This window comes from Chionomys nivalis, chromosome 4 (genome assembly GCF_950005125.1).
Source record: "Chionomys nivalis chromosome 4, mChiNiv1.1, whole genome shotgun sequence".
In the NCBI taxonomy this organism is placed as follows: Eukaryota; Metazoa; Chordata; class Mammalia; order Rodentia; family Cricetidae; genus Chionomys; species Chionomys nivalis.
Window position 1 is genome coordinate 24,431,074 of NC_080089.1, and position 18,118 is coordinate 24,449,191.

At 43.0% G+C, this 18,118-nt stretch overlaps 1 pseudogene; it reads right to left on the reverse strand.

Annotated features, from left to right (window-relative positions):
- Positions 1 to 5,160: 5,160 nt before the first annotated feature.
- LOC130872693 (complex I assembly factor TMEM126B, mitochondrial-like) lies at positions 5,161 to 14,830 on the reverse strand (annotated as a pseudogene).
- Between the last annotated feature and the right edge of the window lie 3,288 nt (positions 14,831 to 18,118).

Below are 18,118 nucleotides of genomic sequence, written 5' to 3' on the forward strand. Positions count from 1 at the left end.
TCTCCTTCTTCTATCCCTATTATTCTTAGGTTTGGTCTTTTTATTGTGTCCCATATTTCCTGAATGTTTTGTGATGAGAATTTGCTGGCTTTGCTGTTTTCTTTGATCAGTGCGTTTATTTTCTCTACGGTGTCCTCAGAATCTGAGAGTCTTTCTTCTATCTCTTGTATTCTATTGATTATGCTTGTTTCTGTAGACTCTGCTCATTGACCTAGACTTTCTATATCCAGCTGGTCCTCAGTTTGTGTTTTCTTCCTTGCTTCCATTTCAGTTTTCAATTCTTGAACTATTTCCATTACCTGTTTGATTGTTTTTTCTTGGTTTCCCAGGGTATCATTTACATATTTACTCATTTCTTCAAACTTTTTGTTATACTTCTCATCCATTTCTATAAGGGCGTTTTTTACATGTTGTTTAAGGGACTCTATTGCTTTCATAAAGTCAATTTTTTCCACTTCTTCTGTGTTAGGGTGTTCAAGTCCTTCTGTTGTAAGATCATTGGGTTCTGGTGTTTTCATGTTGTTTTTCAGATTGTTGGGTGAATTCTTGCCTTGGCGCCTGCCCCTCTCCTCCTATCGATGCTATCTAATGGGTCTTTTAAAACTGGATTAGGTTTCCATGCTGGCCAGGGGCTTACAAAATTCCCTCGCTCCATTTCCTGGCTCCTGTCGCGGGCCAAGATCCCTCTCACCACTCAGAAGGGTCTTCAGGAACAGGACCCAGCTCCCTGTTTGTCAGGGACCTCGCCAACAAAAGGCCTACCTCTTTGATTTAATTGTAGTGGGACGATCTGCTCTTGGAATTGCTTGCTGGTCCCCGCCGCTTGGCTGTCTGGGTAATTTTCTTTTGCATTTTAACTTTTGAAACTTTGATTTGAAACATTGATCAAGTAATTTCTACTCTTTAATGCGAGTGTCTTGAGGTTCAGTGTATGTGTGTGTGTGTTGTGCTGTGTTATAAATAGTTTTAAAAAATATTCTTTTGACATAAAAATACCTTTTCTAATCTTAAAAATTTCCAATAGATTTATTAAGCAAAAGTTATTAATCAGTTTATACATATTCTCTGTGTCCTTATTTAGTTTTATCCTTTTTTGATTGTGGGGTATCCACCAGAGAAGACCACTCAGACATGGGTTTAAGTCAATAGAAAGTTTTTATTTACTAGCCGGTGACTACACTGGGTGTTCAGGACCTCAGTATAACCCCAAGTCTTCTTAGGGTGAGCTTTTTGAGCACAGAAACATGTCCTGGGTGACATACTTCAGTTGACAAGAACAGCCAGCCAGAAGCAAAACTACAGAAGCCAAAAAGCAAGGTTGCTACATTTAGAGACTTTCCTCGAACTATGGGCTTTGTTGGGCTAGACCTTTGTTTTAGTTTTGGCTGGTGAAACTGTCTACATGCTGAGTTTTATAGCCTGAACGGTTCTTCCACCATGGAGTCAGTAGTCAGTTGTGCTAAGGTCTGGGGCCCTGTTACACTTTTATTGACAACTGAGATGAATGTAGAGTTGACATTTTACTCTTCCCAATTATCTCTTAGCAGCTTTTAGCAAGAGGTTTTGATAATGCTCAGAATTTAAAGTCATGAAAATGATTCCAGGTGTCTTGCTACCACACATTTGGCAGTCACACTGTGATGGCAACACTTGTGCAGCAGAAAGGTCTACATCTCAGAATTCGCAACAACAACAATATGACATCATTTTTAATGCTAGATGAATTAAGTTCTTTGTCTTTTTGTTTTACTTTTCTTTTTTTATTGATTTTTTGAGCTATACATTTTTCTCCACTCCCCTCCCTTTCTACTCCCTCCCCTTCTATCCTCTCCCATGACCCCCACGCTCCCAATTTACTCAGGAGATCTCGTCTCTTTATACTTCCCATGTAGATCCATGTATGTCTCTCTCAGGGTCCTCATTGTTGTCTAGGTTCTCTGAGATTGTGAATTGTAGGCTGGTTTTTCTTTGTTTTATGTCTAACAGCCACTTATGAGTAAATGCATATTTTATTTGTCTTTCTGGGTTTGGGTTATCTCATTCAATATGGTTTTTTATAGATCCATCCATTTGCCTGCAAATTTCATGATGTCATTGTTTTTACAGCTGAGTAGAACTCCATGTGTAAATGTACCACATTTTCCTTATCCGTTCTTCAGTTGAGGGGCATCTAGGTTGTTTCCAGGTTCTGGCTATGACAAATAATGCTGCTATGAACACAGTTGAGCACATGTCCTTGTGGTATGATTAAGTATCTTTTGAGTATATACCTAACAATGGTAATGAATTAAGTTCTTGATCTACCTAATTTCCTCTTGAAATTTTTATCTAGTATTAATATTGCCAATGTTATTCCTTTTGCATACGTCTATTATTCTAAAGATTCTGTCATTTAAAATATACCATAGAGTACAGACTACTTCTAACTAAATATAACTATCTTCATGCTTTCTTGTAAGAATTTAAACTCATCAGCACCTCTAAATTTAATACTGTTCATCTCAGTGTGTTGGGGTTGCTCAACATACAGAGCAGACATAATTTTCTTTATCTTTTAAGTTATCTTACAAATATTAAAACCTTTATGCTTTGCAGGTAGGCACGACTGTCCACAATTGTATAAATTACATGTCCTTGCTCAGATTCAGAGATATATTTAGAAAAAAGAATTAACCTAAAATACTGTAAAGCCATTGTCAGTGCTAAACCAACTTTATATGAAAACCAGAAAACTATAATCAGAGATACATGAGGCATTCTTTCTGAAAATGGCTTTGCAAGAAAAGAGGCGGGCACTGCAAAGACAGAGCCAGCGTGGATGCAGACATCTGAATTGGATTCACAAGTTCTGGCTATGTGACCTGCTTCCTTGGCTGCTTAGTCACATTTCCTCTAATACTTTCTACAAGTTGCTATCACTTTCTGGTTCTTGAGCCCATTGTGTGCCAGGAGACTTGGATTTCACAGCCTGAAGAACTTAGGCTGTAACACTGGTAGGTGGGCTCCCGAAAGCCCAACACATGACTCTCACCTGTTCCTTAAATTTGCCCTGTGTTCCATTGGGATGCATTGCCTGCTACTCAACCATAGGCAGAATGGGCAGCAGAGTCTGTTCTGCCCATGGCTTCCTTGGGCCTCTCCTCATGTTGCTCATGTGTGTGCCTTAGGCATTACAAGTACAGCCTGGACAGAGAGGGTGGTGCATGATGCCATGGAATGAAGGCCAGCCAGGCCTAACCTTGAGAAGTGGCCTCGTGCTGGAGAAAAGAGCTGGCCAGGACAATTAGGAAGGTACAGGGAAGTTCTGGGGCTGGGGAAAACAGAGTCCTTCAACTGTCTGAGAAAATGTCACACCAAAATTCATTATTTAAAACATTTAATAACCACAGCATGAAAAACTTATAAGTGTCCCAAAGGGAAATAAAATATGATGGGCTAGAGCACCCTGCCCTATATCCACTGAATGAATCCCACTTGTTTTGCCATAGTCAAAAATTATTTGTATTATTAAGACTATCTACAACTTAGCTTCCACCCTTGGTGTTGTGAAATAGTTTAATCAATAAAAAGCCAATCAAAAGATACACTTTTAAAACAATACCCAGCATGCCAATGTAAGTACGTCCAATAATCAGCTCTGCCCAATCTCAAGTATTAAGCAAACTTCCCTAACATATTTTCAAATTGTCAATATATAGTTTTAATATAAGTTTCCAACCAAGCAATTAATTATATTGAGTGGGTCAAAAACCTGTGAGTTTATTATTCCAAGATTTTCAAATATGTATCTCTACTTCCTTTTCTTTTTTTTATTAATTAATTTATTTAATTATTAAAGATTTCTGCCTCTTCCCCGCCACCACCTCCCATTCCCTCCCCCTCCCCCAATCAAGTCTTCCTTCCTCCTCAGCCCAAAGAGCAAGCAGGTTTCTCTGCCCTGTGGGAGGTCCAAGGACCACCCACCTCCATCCAGGTCTATTAAGGTGAGCATCCAAACTACCTGGGCTCCCACAAAGCCATTACGTGCAATAGGATCAAGAACCCATTGCCATTGTTCTTCAGTTCTCAGTAGTCCTCATTGTCCATTATGTTCAGCGAGACCGGTTTTGTCCCATGCTTTTTCAGACCCCGGCCAGCTGGCCTTGGTGAGTCCCCGATAGAACATCCCCATTGCCTCAGTGTGTGGGTGCACCCCTCGCAGTCCTGAGTTCCTTGCTCGTGCTCACTCTCCTTCTGCTCCTACTTTGGATCGTGAGACTTCAGTCCAGTGCTCCAATGTTGGTCTCTGTCTCTGTCTTCTTTCATCGCCTGATGAAGGTTAATATTCAGGGGGATGCTTATATGTTTTTCTTTGGGTTCAGTTTAGGTATGACATGAATTCTTTCGATACATCTTTCCTGTGTGTCCCAGGAAGGTCATTCGGGTTTACTCTGCCTGTCAAGGGGAACACATTCAGCAAATTCTTAAGCTTTTGTCATCTCCCAGGCAGCCTTTTGTGGGGCTGGGCAGGAAGAGACAGGTTGCCCTGGGCAGTGTTGGACAGCACAGCTCTTTGTCTCTTGTTGTCAGCCGCCGCTGTCACTACATTGTTCTTCGGGCGGGTGCCTTTGATGGACTATCTACTCCCCTGTCTCAACACTCCCAGCAGCATTTGGAGAAATAGCAGCCGCCGCCACCACTGCTCGTCTGTTAGAGAATAACCCACTGCCCCACACATTCTATGAGAACACCTCACAGGAAATCCCAGAGCTGTGTCGCAGATTCCTTCCCTGAAAATGCTCCCCAAAGGCTGAGAGACCAGCTGTGCGCACGAAGCAAACATTTGCTTCGCTGTTGTTGCGATGACACTATGATCAAAAGCGACTCGGAGGGGAAAGGGTTCATTTTGTCTTACAGGTTACAGCCCATCATCTGGGGACACCGAGGCTTGACTTCAAGGCAGAAGTCACCGAGGGACACTGCTTACTGACTTGCTCACAGGCTCCTGCTCGGCTGTCTCTTTCTCCTAAAAGATAATTACTTGTTGATGCATGAGTGAATTGCTGGTAGAATTCTTTGTTGCTGTTTGTTTGTCTTACATTTATATTTACTGAATATCTGCTATATCCTAGGCAAAAGGACCAACTACTTTTTGCTCTTCCACCAGTGCCCAAGTCCTTATTACAAAAAAGTCCATTCTGTTAAATAGGCCTCCCCCATTCTTTGGTTAATCTTTAGGTACGGTTTTCCCAAGTGTTCTTTAGAGCACAGAGGTAGAAGCCATGAAACCTCCCGATCCTGTCTGAAGGGCAGAGAAACAGCCATTGCTTTCACCCCAGTCTGACAAAGGATTAGCCAATGGAGTAAAACTCTCCCTTTTGGAGGCAGTGGAGCAGAATGACACCTGACTGCCAAATGTTTATTTTTATGAAAATCAAAACACTGGAATATGAATCACCGCATAAGAAGCCAATCAGTGAACTTCTCAGAACTCTGTTTTCCTGGTTTATGTTACCTGAGTACAAGGCTCCAGTTACAAAGAGTGTGTAACAGTGGCCACAAAAATGCAAGTGCATTTAAGGATGCGTAGGTCTTCAGAGTTTCCTACTGAACCTTGAAACTGTTTCTGAAAATGAAGTTTGCCAGTGTTCCAGACAAACTCACAGTTGTTCCAAAGAATGAAGTGCTAGGGATATTTAAAGTCTTTTCTTTTATATCGTATTCTTTTTTTTATGATTTCAGTGATCCTTGGACTTCTGAATTTTTTTAAAAATACTATTTATTTATTTATTATGTCTACAATATTCTGTCTACATGTATGCTTGCAGGCCAGAAGAGGGTGCCAGACCTCATTGCAGATGGTTGTGAGCCACCATGTGGCTGCTGGGAATTGAACTCAGGACCTTTGGAAGAACAGGCAATGCTCTTAACCGCTGAGCCATCTCTCCAGCCCCTGGACTTCTGAATTTTGCATCTCCTAGAGACAGAGTCTGCTGACCATGTTGCCATCTTGATGTTCTGGGTGCTTCTCTATCCTGCACCCACACACGGCAGCATCTCAATTAGCTCTAAGCCTCTTGCTCAGGTTGCAATTGTGACCAAAAGTTTGAACCTTGATTACTAATGTCTTATAATAGAATAATTTCGGTTCCATTTTCCTTTATTTCCCCCTTCCATTTCCTCCCTCCAAAGCCTCCCATATATTCTTCCTTTCTCTTCTTGAAATTCATGGCCTTTTTCAAAATAATGCTGTTACATATATATACACAGACATTCCTAAATGCAGCCTGCTTGGCCTATATAATGTTACTTGTATGTATGTTTCAGGAATGACCGTTTGGTATTGGATAACCAACTGGTGTCCTCTTTCCCACCTTCCCAGAATCAATGCTCTTCACTCTGGATTTGACCCTCACACACCAATCAGTAATCAAGGAAATTCCTCACAGACATGCCCAAAGGCCAGTCTGATGGAGGCAATTCTCCAGTTGAGGCTCCCTCTTCCCTGGTGCATCACATTGACAACCAAGATTAGTCATCACAGCCAGCAAGACAGTACCAAAGTGGGAACTGAGCCCTATTTGACCCTGTCATCTCAGACAGCTGTTGTTGAGGATCATTATAAGTAGTTTATTTATTTATTTATTTGTGCTGAGGAGCATACCTAGAATCTCATTCATGAGGGAGGTGGGTCTTTATCTATCTGTTGCTTTCATTGGTTAATTAATAAAGAAACTGCTTGGTCTTTGATAGGACAGAAAATTAGGTAGGCGGAGTAGACAGAACAGAATGCTGGGAGAAAGAAGCCAAGTCAGGCAGTCGCCATGATTCTCCCACTCCAGACAGATGCAGGTTAAGATCTTTCCTGGTAAGCCATCAGCTCATGGTGCTACACAGATTATTAGAAATGGGTTAATCAAGATGTGAAAATTAGCCATTAAGAGGCTAGAACTAATGGGCCAACCAGTGTTTAAAAGAATACAGTTTCCGTGTAGTTATTTCGGGTAAAGCTAGCCGTGCGGGAGCTGGGCGGAAACGCAGCCCACCGCTCATCTTACTACACATGCATGCTAGCCAGGCACTCTACCACTGAAGCTACATCCCAAAACAACAAATTAATTACTTCTTAGCATCATTATATAATTTCTATAACCCATTAACTCTGCATCATGCAGTTTTTTCAGTAAAACTAGCTTTAGTCGACTTACAGTGCTGTGCAGATGCCTCCTCAATGCAATCTCCCTGCATTTCTACCACCCTGAAAGCACCCTCAGTAACATGGGCAATGAATCTCCACCCTCCCTCAGCCTCATGTCCTGGAAACCACTGGGCTGCTTTTAGCTTCTATAGCTTTCTCTTTTCTAGGCATTTGACATGATTTTCCTTAGAGTCATAGTCTGGCCCCTCATCCATGTTGTAGCTTGTGCCAGCATGCACTCAATTCTTTGGAAGACAAAATCATTTGCTGTTTATTTACCAGTTTATGGATATTTGGAGTATTTGAATTTTACCATTTTATGAATATTTTGAGCAAAATAATATATGAATTTTGGGTTGACATGCTTTCATTTATCTTGGGTGGATTTTCAAGGAAGAATTTGTTGAAAATTAGATTTGTTGAAGTTCAAAATGTAAGAAATTGCTTGAAAAGTGTATCCTTCAGTCAGGAAAGAAAAAACCACCCATGGACTAAAGCCTCACACTAAACACTGAGATATGAAGGAAGAGTGAATCATTTGATCCCATCAGTGTTGGCTTGTGAGAGCATCATGATGGGGGTGGGCATAATGAAACGGAGCTGTGCACTGTTTGGGAAGCAAACAACTGGAGAGATATGGGGTAGAGGCAAGATTATACAAAGTTTGTCATGGTGGTGCATACCTATTTTAATTAACCCTGGGCCCGGAAAAGTGGCCTAGAGGCAAGAGTGAGCCCAGCTTGTAAGCGCAGCAGAGGAGGAAACCAACCTCCTACAGCTTGAAAGCAGGATGACCCTCATGTCATTCTAAGACAAACATCTCTGGAGCCCACAGTTGAGTGAGCATGTAGCAGTAGACATTTTGTTATACAACATGGAGAAATCAAAGAAACAGTAAAAATATTATAGCTGATGTAATATGCCACCAATATGGAGGAAAACTGCAAATATGTTTGGTGTGTGGGTTTGGGGAGGATCCAAACATGCACATGTTCATGTATGTGTATTTACATGTATGTGCAGGTGTGTGTGCTTGTGGAGGTCAGAGATCAACCCTGAGTGTCATTATTCAGGAGATGCCTACCTTGTTTATTCAGACAGTCTTTCCCTGGAACTTGGGGCTCTTGGATTAGACTTGGCTGGCTGGCCAGCAATTCCTGGGATTCCGTCTGTCCCCATCTCCCTGGTACTGAGGCTACAGATGACTAACATTGCACCTGGATTCTCACATAGATTCTGAGGTTTGAATTCAGTCTTCAAGCTTGCAAGGCGAACACTTTGCTAACAGAGCTGTCTTCCCAGCCTGAGAACTCCAAACATATTGGAGGTGGGAACGCTTGGCAATTATGGGGCATCTGTGGAACCCAGACATAAGCAGTGTCTGTGTGCAGGAGAGTGCAGGTCAGCTACACCAATCACGGAATACTGGAGTATGTGTGTAAGACATGTTTAAAGTCTTTTTAAAAGGTGTTTTAAAGTTAATTTTAATTATGTATATGTGTGTACATTAGTATGTAAATGTGAATGCAGGTACCCCCAGAGTCCAGAAGAGGACGTTGGATGCCCTATAACTGGACTTACAGGTGGTTATGAGCCGCCCAATGTGGATGCTGTAAACCCAGGTCCAGTCCTCTACAAGAGCACCATGTGTTGCTAACCACTCAACCACCTCTCCAGCTCCCATTAGAAACTCTTGTAACCCATGACCAGTTTTAAACTAAGTTCATTTTGCAAGGGAATCAGCACCAAAATGACTTCAAAAGTCAGTATCACTAAATGAGGAAAATTTAGCTGCATGAAGAGAAGGAAAACACCAAGCGCAAATAACCATCTGCAACTGATATTTATTTGAGCTTCAGCGCAGCAGGACTGGGGTGGGGTTTTGTATGGACTATCTTATACAAATTTTGCTACTCCCAGCTAAGTAGGTTGTATGAAGAAGAGGGAAGCACCAAGACTCAAAACAGTTGATTTGGATTAGACCTCGCTCTTAAGCACCGCTGAACTGGTGTGCTGAACTTGGTCCCATCCTGGGTCATCTTAATGGGCAGAAAACATGACCCCTCAACAGCCTACACAGGACCTGACTGAAGGTAGTTAATGGAGGTGTAGGAAGCAGGCATGGCTCAGACCAAAATCTTAGCAACACAAAGTTAAGCTAAACCCTAGCTACATGAAGAATGGTGAAGACACAAACACACCACAGCCAGGAAATGGACTAGGAGAATAACTGGCTAAGATAAAGGAAGGATTCTAAAGTTTCAAAGACATGTACTTTGAAGCCAGGTCCAATCTTTTCTCTCTGGAGTAAGAATTCCATCTCACATCTACTTATATTAAATGCATTCCCTAACTGGTCCTTGGCATTGATTCATGGTCCATTGTCCAATGGAGGAAAGGCCTCACCAAACAAGCATTGCATTTGTGGCTATATTGCTTAGGGCAGGTAGAAGCTGTGTCTTCAACCCTTCAGGCTGGGGTTGAGCTTCGTGGCGTTAGTGTCATCCTCTGTAAAATATCAAACTAAGCATTTCTGCTCCTTCAGAAGTCCAAACAGGGCAATAGAGAAACTTAAATAAAATACCGTTTAAACTCACAAGCCCAGGGACTGGCGTTTAGAAGAGGCACAAAATATGGTAACACGGTGATTTCACTTGCTAGGATGCTAGCTGCTCTGATGTCCATATCAAACAAGAATGTCTCATTCCAAAGATGTCACAACACTCCTGCATGGTGTAATGCCAGGCTGGATATGCAACTGGGCTGAATCGCACCTTTCTTATCCTGGCTGAACTCTTTGAAGATAAGACACCTTAAGTCTTGCCCTTCCCTGCCATCTCTGCCCCTCCCCATCCTCTTACAGATAATAGACAAGAAAAGAGAATTCTGGCATCCCACCAAACTTAACAAAAAGTTATGAATGAAGATTGCACGGGACAGTTGGCTCTCAAATAAGACATCCTGAAGGGCGGGCAACAACCCCAGGGAGCCTGTAGTCATGAGACCACCAATTCACTGTCTCTCTTGGACTAATAGGCAAACAATATCCTATTCCACTGACGGTCTGAGTGGTGTTATTAGTCATGAAATAACTGAGATAAACTTTGTGAACACTCAGAAACTGGCATCTGGTGCCTCATGTGGGACTGATCTCCTCACAGGAGTCTTAAGGAATGTCACAGCAATTGGCTAACAGTTGGTTGATGTCTGACATTCTTAGCAAACCAAGGTTGTGTTAAGGTGTCAGTGCCCAAGGGACTGAGCTATGAAACTGTCCTAATTAGGATCCTATAAAACATCAGAGGAGCATTAAAGGAAAAAGGTCCTGGCTTCAGGGACTACAGAATACACATAGGTGTGCTTTGTCCCAAGCTCAAGAAATGCCATTCTGGCATGACTATAGCTTTCACAGAGGTATGATCTTGTTTCATTTGTGTTGATTATTATTAGTATTATTATTATTATTACACACTTTCTGGATTATGGATGGGGCTCATTATGATCATTTTCAATGCTTGATATTTTTCACAATAAAATCTTAAAATGGCAACATCAATCAGGGCACTCACTACAGCCCATGACAACACTTGACCACCTAAGCAGACTTTTGGGCATTTATCACCAGCAAGAGGTCAATGGTCAGATACTTTTGGCCAATCAAGACACTGAGGCCTCTTGGAAGCTCTAAAAGTTTAAGTCAAGTCAAGCGGTGGTGACATACACCTTTAATTCCAGCCCTCGGGAGGTGGAGGTACGTGGATCTCTGTGAGTTCAAGCCCAGCCTGGTCTTGCAGAGTGAGTTACACAGAGAAACTCTGTCTCAAAGAACAAAAAAAAAAAAAAAAGATTTAAGTCAGACTAAATAATATTTCAAACCTGCTATGCCCATCAGGCCTTGTATAGAAAACATGGGTGAGTTTGTTGCCATTGTCACTGTAGTGGTTATTTAATAGTTAATAATTCAGAAGTCCATCCATTAATTCTGTGAGAAGTGATGATCCTCACTTCATAATAAGAGCATTGGAGACACAGAGTAGTGTGTGTTGAGCAACTTATCTCCCAATCTTGCAATCAAACATCTGTGTGTAGAGAAGACAAGAGGGTGGCTAGTGTGCTGATGTGGCAGGAAACAGTGGTTTTTAACATCCCGAATCTGATTTCCTTGCTTCCCGAATTCCTTATTGGCTAGAATTTTGGGGAGGTACAATCTTCTTGGTGTCTAGTACTGTCCCCTCCCAGGATTCTCCATTCTGTTGGTTCAAGATGTAAAGGCTTATCCAATATGTATTCTGGGGCTGGAATTCCTTCCCTTTCTGACTGTGAGCTCAGTCTTGTGGAGATTGCCTGTAACCTTAAAACCCCAGGAAGAACTGAGAGCACTTAGACAAGGAGGTACCAGCTGCCAGCTAAGGAGGACAGGGGTCTAGTGTCCCTTGCTTATCTGTGATTCTCTGATGAACTCTGAATGCACTCTATACTGAAAATAGAACATGATTCATTCTTACAATACTGACCTAGCAGAGAATCATTCCCTGAATTTCTTTCATGTCTGGGGTTTATCTAACTTTTTAAAAATTAAGTCTTTTGTGTAATTTATTGCTTTTATTTTTATTAAAAATGGATTCTTCTCTCATACAATACATCCTGAACACAGTTTCCCCTCCCTCCACTCCTCCCAGCTTCCTCCAGGCCCCTCCTCCCCACATCCATTCTCCTTTAGTTTCCCTTCAGAAAAGAACAGGCCTCCAAGAGACAACAAACAAACACAGCAAAACAAGATACAGTAAGACAGGACAAAAGCCCTCATATTGAGACTAGAAAAGGCAACCCAATAGGAGGAAAGAAGTCCCAAGAGCAGGCAAAAGTGTCAGAGACATACCTGCTGTCATTGTTATGAGTTCCACGAAAGCTCTCGAGGTAACAACCCCTCTCTGACCAATATGGACATTGCATGAATGTGGCATGGCATACACAATACACTCAGGCACACATACACACAAAAATAAACACATGTTAAATTTAAAAAGTTGGAAAGTGAGTCTGACTTCAGTATTTAAAAGTGAGGGTCTTTGAGATGTGCTCAGGATGGGAAGAAGTAGTGGGGATAGAGCCCCGTGACTGAGTCTTAGTACATTTATAAGACAAAGGAGAGGGACCAGAAAGATGTTGCAGTCCCTGCCTCTGGCCATGCAATGTCCTCCTCACTCTTAGGACTCTACAGTAAGGAAATCATCACTACAGCCATCCTCTAAGTCTTTCCCTCACAGAATCAGGAAACAAACACCTTTTTCTTTATACAGCATCTTGTCTCTATTTTATTATGGAAACAAAAATGAACCCATATAGGAGTCAACAGAGACTTTTAGCAATCACTTACAAATGTAAAACCCATTGCACCCAAGAGTGATCTTGACTGCCTGTGTTATCAGGAAAAGGATACTGAAAGACTTGTTCTCCATATTGGGGGACATCCATCCTGACCCCTGGAACTTTCCCTACACTCATGAATTTCTCCTCCAGTGTTATAGCAATGCAGCCTTTTCTGAAAGAGACACAAATCAATGATAGGTAATGCCTTTGTAAGCAGGGTTGTCTGCTGTCTCTGCATGTGTGCTCAGAAGTCCTTGAGTCTCAAGAAGGGGCTGGAACAGGGTCCTTTCAAGGTGTTTGTGAACAGCAGAGGGCCAGGAAGGGGACAGCAAGATCTTCACACCAACTGGTGACATTGCCCACTCAAAGCATCATGAAACAGGTTGGGTTTTGCTTGCTTGTTTGTTTGTTTTTACTCACTTAATAATAGGATCCTGCATGGGGGACTCGAGCACACAGTCTTGGCATTAATACCTCTGAGGGCTGTATCCTGTCTCTGTGTCCCTCTGCTAGTGCCTAGAATGCCTGTAATGACAGGAGTTTCCTATTTAATTTGTTGCTAACTCTTCTGCTACCTCCCCAACAACTGTGCAATAAACCCCATAGATTAAAAAAAAAAAAGAATATGATAAACGTACTGCTTTAGGTGTCAAATGTAATCTCTCTCTCTCTCTCTCTCTCTCTCTCTCCCTCTCTCTCTCTCTCTCTCTCTCTCTCTCTCTCACACACACACACACACACACACGCTTCCATGGTGATTCTAGACCTAATCAAGTTGCAATCTACCAATCACTGCAGGCAGGGCTCCCATCAGCCAGCACACGGTTGCTTTATTCCTCACAATAGTCTTCAGGGATCAAGCAGAAAGACCTCTTTCTGTTTTACAGACAGGGAAACTGAGGCACGGTGAAATTATATTATCTACCCAATGTCTTGAAGCTAACAAATAGCGGAGCTGAAACCATCTCCTTGGACTTCCAGCATCTCCCAGGCCTGTGACCTATTACTCTTTAACACAACAGAGACACAGGATTAGCTATTTTGGTCTGGAGACACCGCCTCATTTTAGCTTAGGCTGAAAAAGGACTCACACTATGTTTCAGGCTGTACTGGAGTTTTTCTGGGAGGATTTTCTCAGGGGAGCCTCATTAACTTTTGCCAGGTAGTGGTATCAACAGAGTCATTATCCCATAATAAGTCCATCTTCCAATAATCTCCCCATCCCCCGAAATTTACTTCCGTTTCTGGCCCCTCCCCTTGCCAGGTTCCCATTGATTCCCACAAGCTCCCTTAGCTAACATTCACTAGAACATGTCTGAATGCCCACCCCTCTTGAGTCCCCAGAAGGGACACAGTTTGGAGAGTCCTATCTCAGGTACATCTGTCAACGTTAAAAGAAATAGAAACGAGGAGAGGAATATGCTGGGCAGCAACTGCCTTATGGCCCCATTCCATGTCCCTGGAAAGGATGGCGAGAGAGAGAGAGAGAGAGAGAGAGAGAGAGAGAGAGAGAGAGAGAGAGAGAGAGAGAGAGAGAGGAGAGGAGACAGAGAGAGAGAGAGGAGAGGAGAGGAGAGGAGAGGAGAGGAGAGGAGAGGAGAGGAGAGAGAGAGAGAGAGAGAGAGAGAGAGAGAGAGAGAGAGAGAGAGAGAAATATTTTCTGCTTCCACAAATAAGCCAGCCCTGAAGAGAGACTTCTTTACATACACTTTGCAGGGATGACTTAAGGAAGTCTTGACGACTCTCTTTCCCTAGAGACTAGACTAAAAGTATTGTTTAGAAATCTAATATATGGTTTATTTACTCAATTTGTGCTGAGCTCCACAGTTCCTTCAGGCCAGCCTCACTCACCCATTACTCTATTAATGCTCCATTACTGAAATTAGTGGTGTAATTGAAGGGGGGAAGGGCAGCAGAAGGGGGCACTCCTTAAAGGCACAGGCCCCGGTTAATCACATCAGGGGAAGGGGCATGGAGAACTGGTGTGGGGGGCACTTGAGTGTTCCTGATGTTCTGTTCCGGAGCAAAGCGATACCTTTGCAGCTAGGCAGCAGGGAGGGGACTTGAGGCAAGGTTGTGCTGGCCACAGTGTTGCTCAGGGACCTCAGCAGGCCTTACACAGCCCATCACACCGGTGCGACACCCTTTTCAGGCCCAGACTGTGGAGCAAAGTAGTCAATGCAAAGACCCAGGGCCCCAGTGCTTCAGTTCCGCCCTTACCTTGGCAGTTTTAAACACAGGGCAACAGCCTCCATTCTCGGCAGGTGGTGAGGTCAATGCCATTTGTCTTCAGCTTCCTTGGCTACCTTCATTATTGCAATTGCTTCTCCTCTGGGCTTGTCCTGGTCCAGTCAACGCTCTCAGGCACGGTCCCTGTACCCTCAGCCAGCACAGAGAGTCCTCTTCTAAGAACCAGTCTACGATCCCTACCACCGTCTCCATGGTTTCCTCACTTCCTGCTTCTCTTCTATGAAGTAAAAACATGCTAGTACTCCTGGGTCCCCAACACATCACTTTCTCTTACAAACTGAATGCAGTTTTTATGAGCTTCGTCAGCACTTCATGCCCTAGTCCATACTGCCTGCTGGGTTCTCAGTTCTAGAGCACTTGAATTGCACTATCTCTCACCTGCTGGAATGACTGTCTTAAAGGTCCCCAGCTGTCCCATTTCTCAAGTCTTACTGTTTACCAGACATCAGTGAAGCACTGGAAATTGCCCAGCATCCTCTTTCTGGAGTGAATATCGCCTTCCTGTTTCTACAAAATGCTGTCTCCTGGTTCTTTTCTATGTCTCTCCAACAGAACATTCTCTTTCTGTTGCTGTAATGTTCACATTGTTTTAAGTCACAAGAACTTTGAAGAATCCAAAGCAGCACACAGACACATACACACCGCCCATTCTCACCTGCTGTGAGATCTGAGTTCCAGACAACTACTGCTGCTCTTTTCTTTGATGACTTCCTTGGTTCCTGCTCTTAAAAGCTTGTGTACCGAAGCAACTTCCACATCCAAGCCTCTAGCCTAGGCCTTTTTGGCAGTTCATAGCTGTATTTTCAGCTCTCTTAGGAACATGCCGTAAGCACATAAGAGATGCCTTCCTCTTCACCCGTCTACCTCTATTCATGAGCTGGCGGCCTCAGACTTGGCATCCCTTAATGTTGGCTTCACCTGGGAGTCAATTGGTTAACATGATGACCCACTGTGGGATATTTGATCACTCTGTGCACCTTGAAATTGCATTAATTAAATAAAATCAACCTTGGGTCAATAGGCATAGCCAGCAACTAGTTGACAGAAAGTAGCCATAGAGAATCAGAGGGAGTCCAAAAACTACACAAAGAGACACACAGGAAGTAGTAGGGAAGGACTTTTAAGTGTGCTGGTCTTGTTTGTTTGTTTGTTTGTTTGTTGCAATAGAAGAGATGCTCTCCTGCTGGATCACTGGAAAAAGAGGAAGGACAGTTGACTGCTTCTAGGCTTCTCTGAGTTGGCAGGTTTTCACTCCAGCATCTGACTCCAAGTCTTTATTGGTAAATAGAGCAATAGAGATTTAGTTAAAAACTATGCTTGGTGGCAGTGGCAGTGGGAGGTCTGGCAGGACACAGATGTAGCAGCGGGGCAGTGACTGCAGAGCCACAGCTGATAGAAGAAACAGTGACAGGTTCGGATGCATATGCCGGGCTGGTCATAAAGCAACAGTGGCATCTGTGTAACTATGGAGAACGCTGAGATGATTCAATGCATTTCTCCTCCATGCGTAACTTAAGTAGGATTCACACCGACCTCCCCCAAGAAGCCTGGATTATTTTAAGGGTGTGCAGGTGAAATACTCTTAGCAGCCTGGCTATTTTACCCTCTGACCCTGCTGAAACCAGGGCCAGAGGTGCTAAAATCCAGCTGAAAAGACTGGTCCCAGGACACTTCTAAGCAAGTCAAAGTTGGAAGGATAAGAAATCCCTCCAGGTTGTTCACATGAAGCTAAAGGGCAGAGTGAAGTTACTGGAGAAGCAACCGCCCTTCAGAAAACCTTTTGGGTTGGGGACAACTGTGGTCACATCTACTTGGGACAAAGTGACAGTTCCCGTTGCTTTAAAGAAGGCCCTGCTAATGATTTTCTAAATACAGCCTTTCTAAGTGGTCTGTGTGGCTCTCCAGAGGGAGCAGAGTCCGAGGATGTGTGTGTGGTAAGTAAGCACACTCCTAGGAGGGCTGCGGTAAGTAAGGAGTTGCCCTGAAGTGCTACCTATAATGACAACTGCAAAATGAATCCCTGGTGCAGGGTGGACTGCAATAACTGCCATCTGACTAGCTGGGACCTGTCAAAAGGCCCTTCATACGCTAACCCTGGAAATCAAGATAGTATAATCGGTTCAGTACAAATAGAGCCAAAATGCTTTATCTTAATTGATTTACTTCGCAGCATGTAAAATATAAGCTTTTGAGTTTCACAAATCCCTCTGTGGATGTGGCAGATTGTTCAGCTGATGTGACTGTGAGTTTGAAATGACCTTGAAGTTTCCCCGTAGTCAGAGGGCTAATTAACCAACATAATTCTATTTTGTATCAGCTTAAATAACTGAATAGCGCATAGCTGATTAAAATAGCTTGGAATTTCAAACCTAAAATGCTATTTAATACAGTGTTCCCTATAATACATGAAGACACCAGGGCTCCACGTCGAATTAAGAACCTTACACAAAGATGCAAGTCTTTAAAGTGAAAGCCCGGGTATTCTGACTCCCAGGTTCATCATCTTTCTTGCCCATAGTTCTCTCCTTAGAGGGTCTAAGGTCCTCAGCTATTCAGGTAAAATGCCATAGACATTTTCCCTGAACTAGGTCGGGTAACATGCCCTCCTGACAGAAAGAAGCCAATGGTAATCTGATGTCATATGAAGTGTTCTTTAAAATTTATGCTTACAGTAGTTTCTTCTCTGGTGGAAAAAATAATCTGTGTAACTTCTAAAGGCATGCCGTGCAACCAACTCTGAAGATATGATCGAGGGTCTTAACCACTCGCAAGCTTGCGATATGTGTATAGAGAGGTCAAACATGGTTAGACGTGTTCTGTAGCTTGAAGACAATTGGGACTAGCTTTGTTCTAGTCTAAGAAGAAGTGCCCAAAATATGTTTGAGCTGATGTTTTTCTGGTGAACCAGTGCAAGCATTGTAGATGGTATGAATATTAAATGACAAAAATGGAAAATGCATTATGTAAGAAGGAGGTGCTTGGGTTCAGCCCATGAGGTTCCTTTGCTGTTCAATCCATCATAGAAACCTAGGGCTTCACTGCGAGATGCAAAGGATGACATCCTCCTCCACATAAGGTCCTGCGTTTCCATGTTCACGCAGTCAAGACTAATCTCTTTACTGTGTCCACCCTCACTGCCCACCACACCACTGTCAACCCGTGATCATAGAAAATGGCGAAAGAACCAGCCTGGAGCCCATCATGAGCTAGAGTGTGGTTACGTCTGTGAGCTGCCTCTTCTGCTCCCTTTCCCCATTCTCCATGTGCTCTATAGTAATCTTTTTTTTTTAATCTCCTCTGATGCCAACTGCTAATATCTCA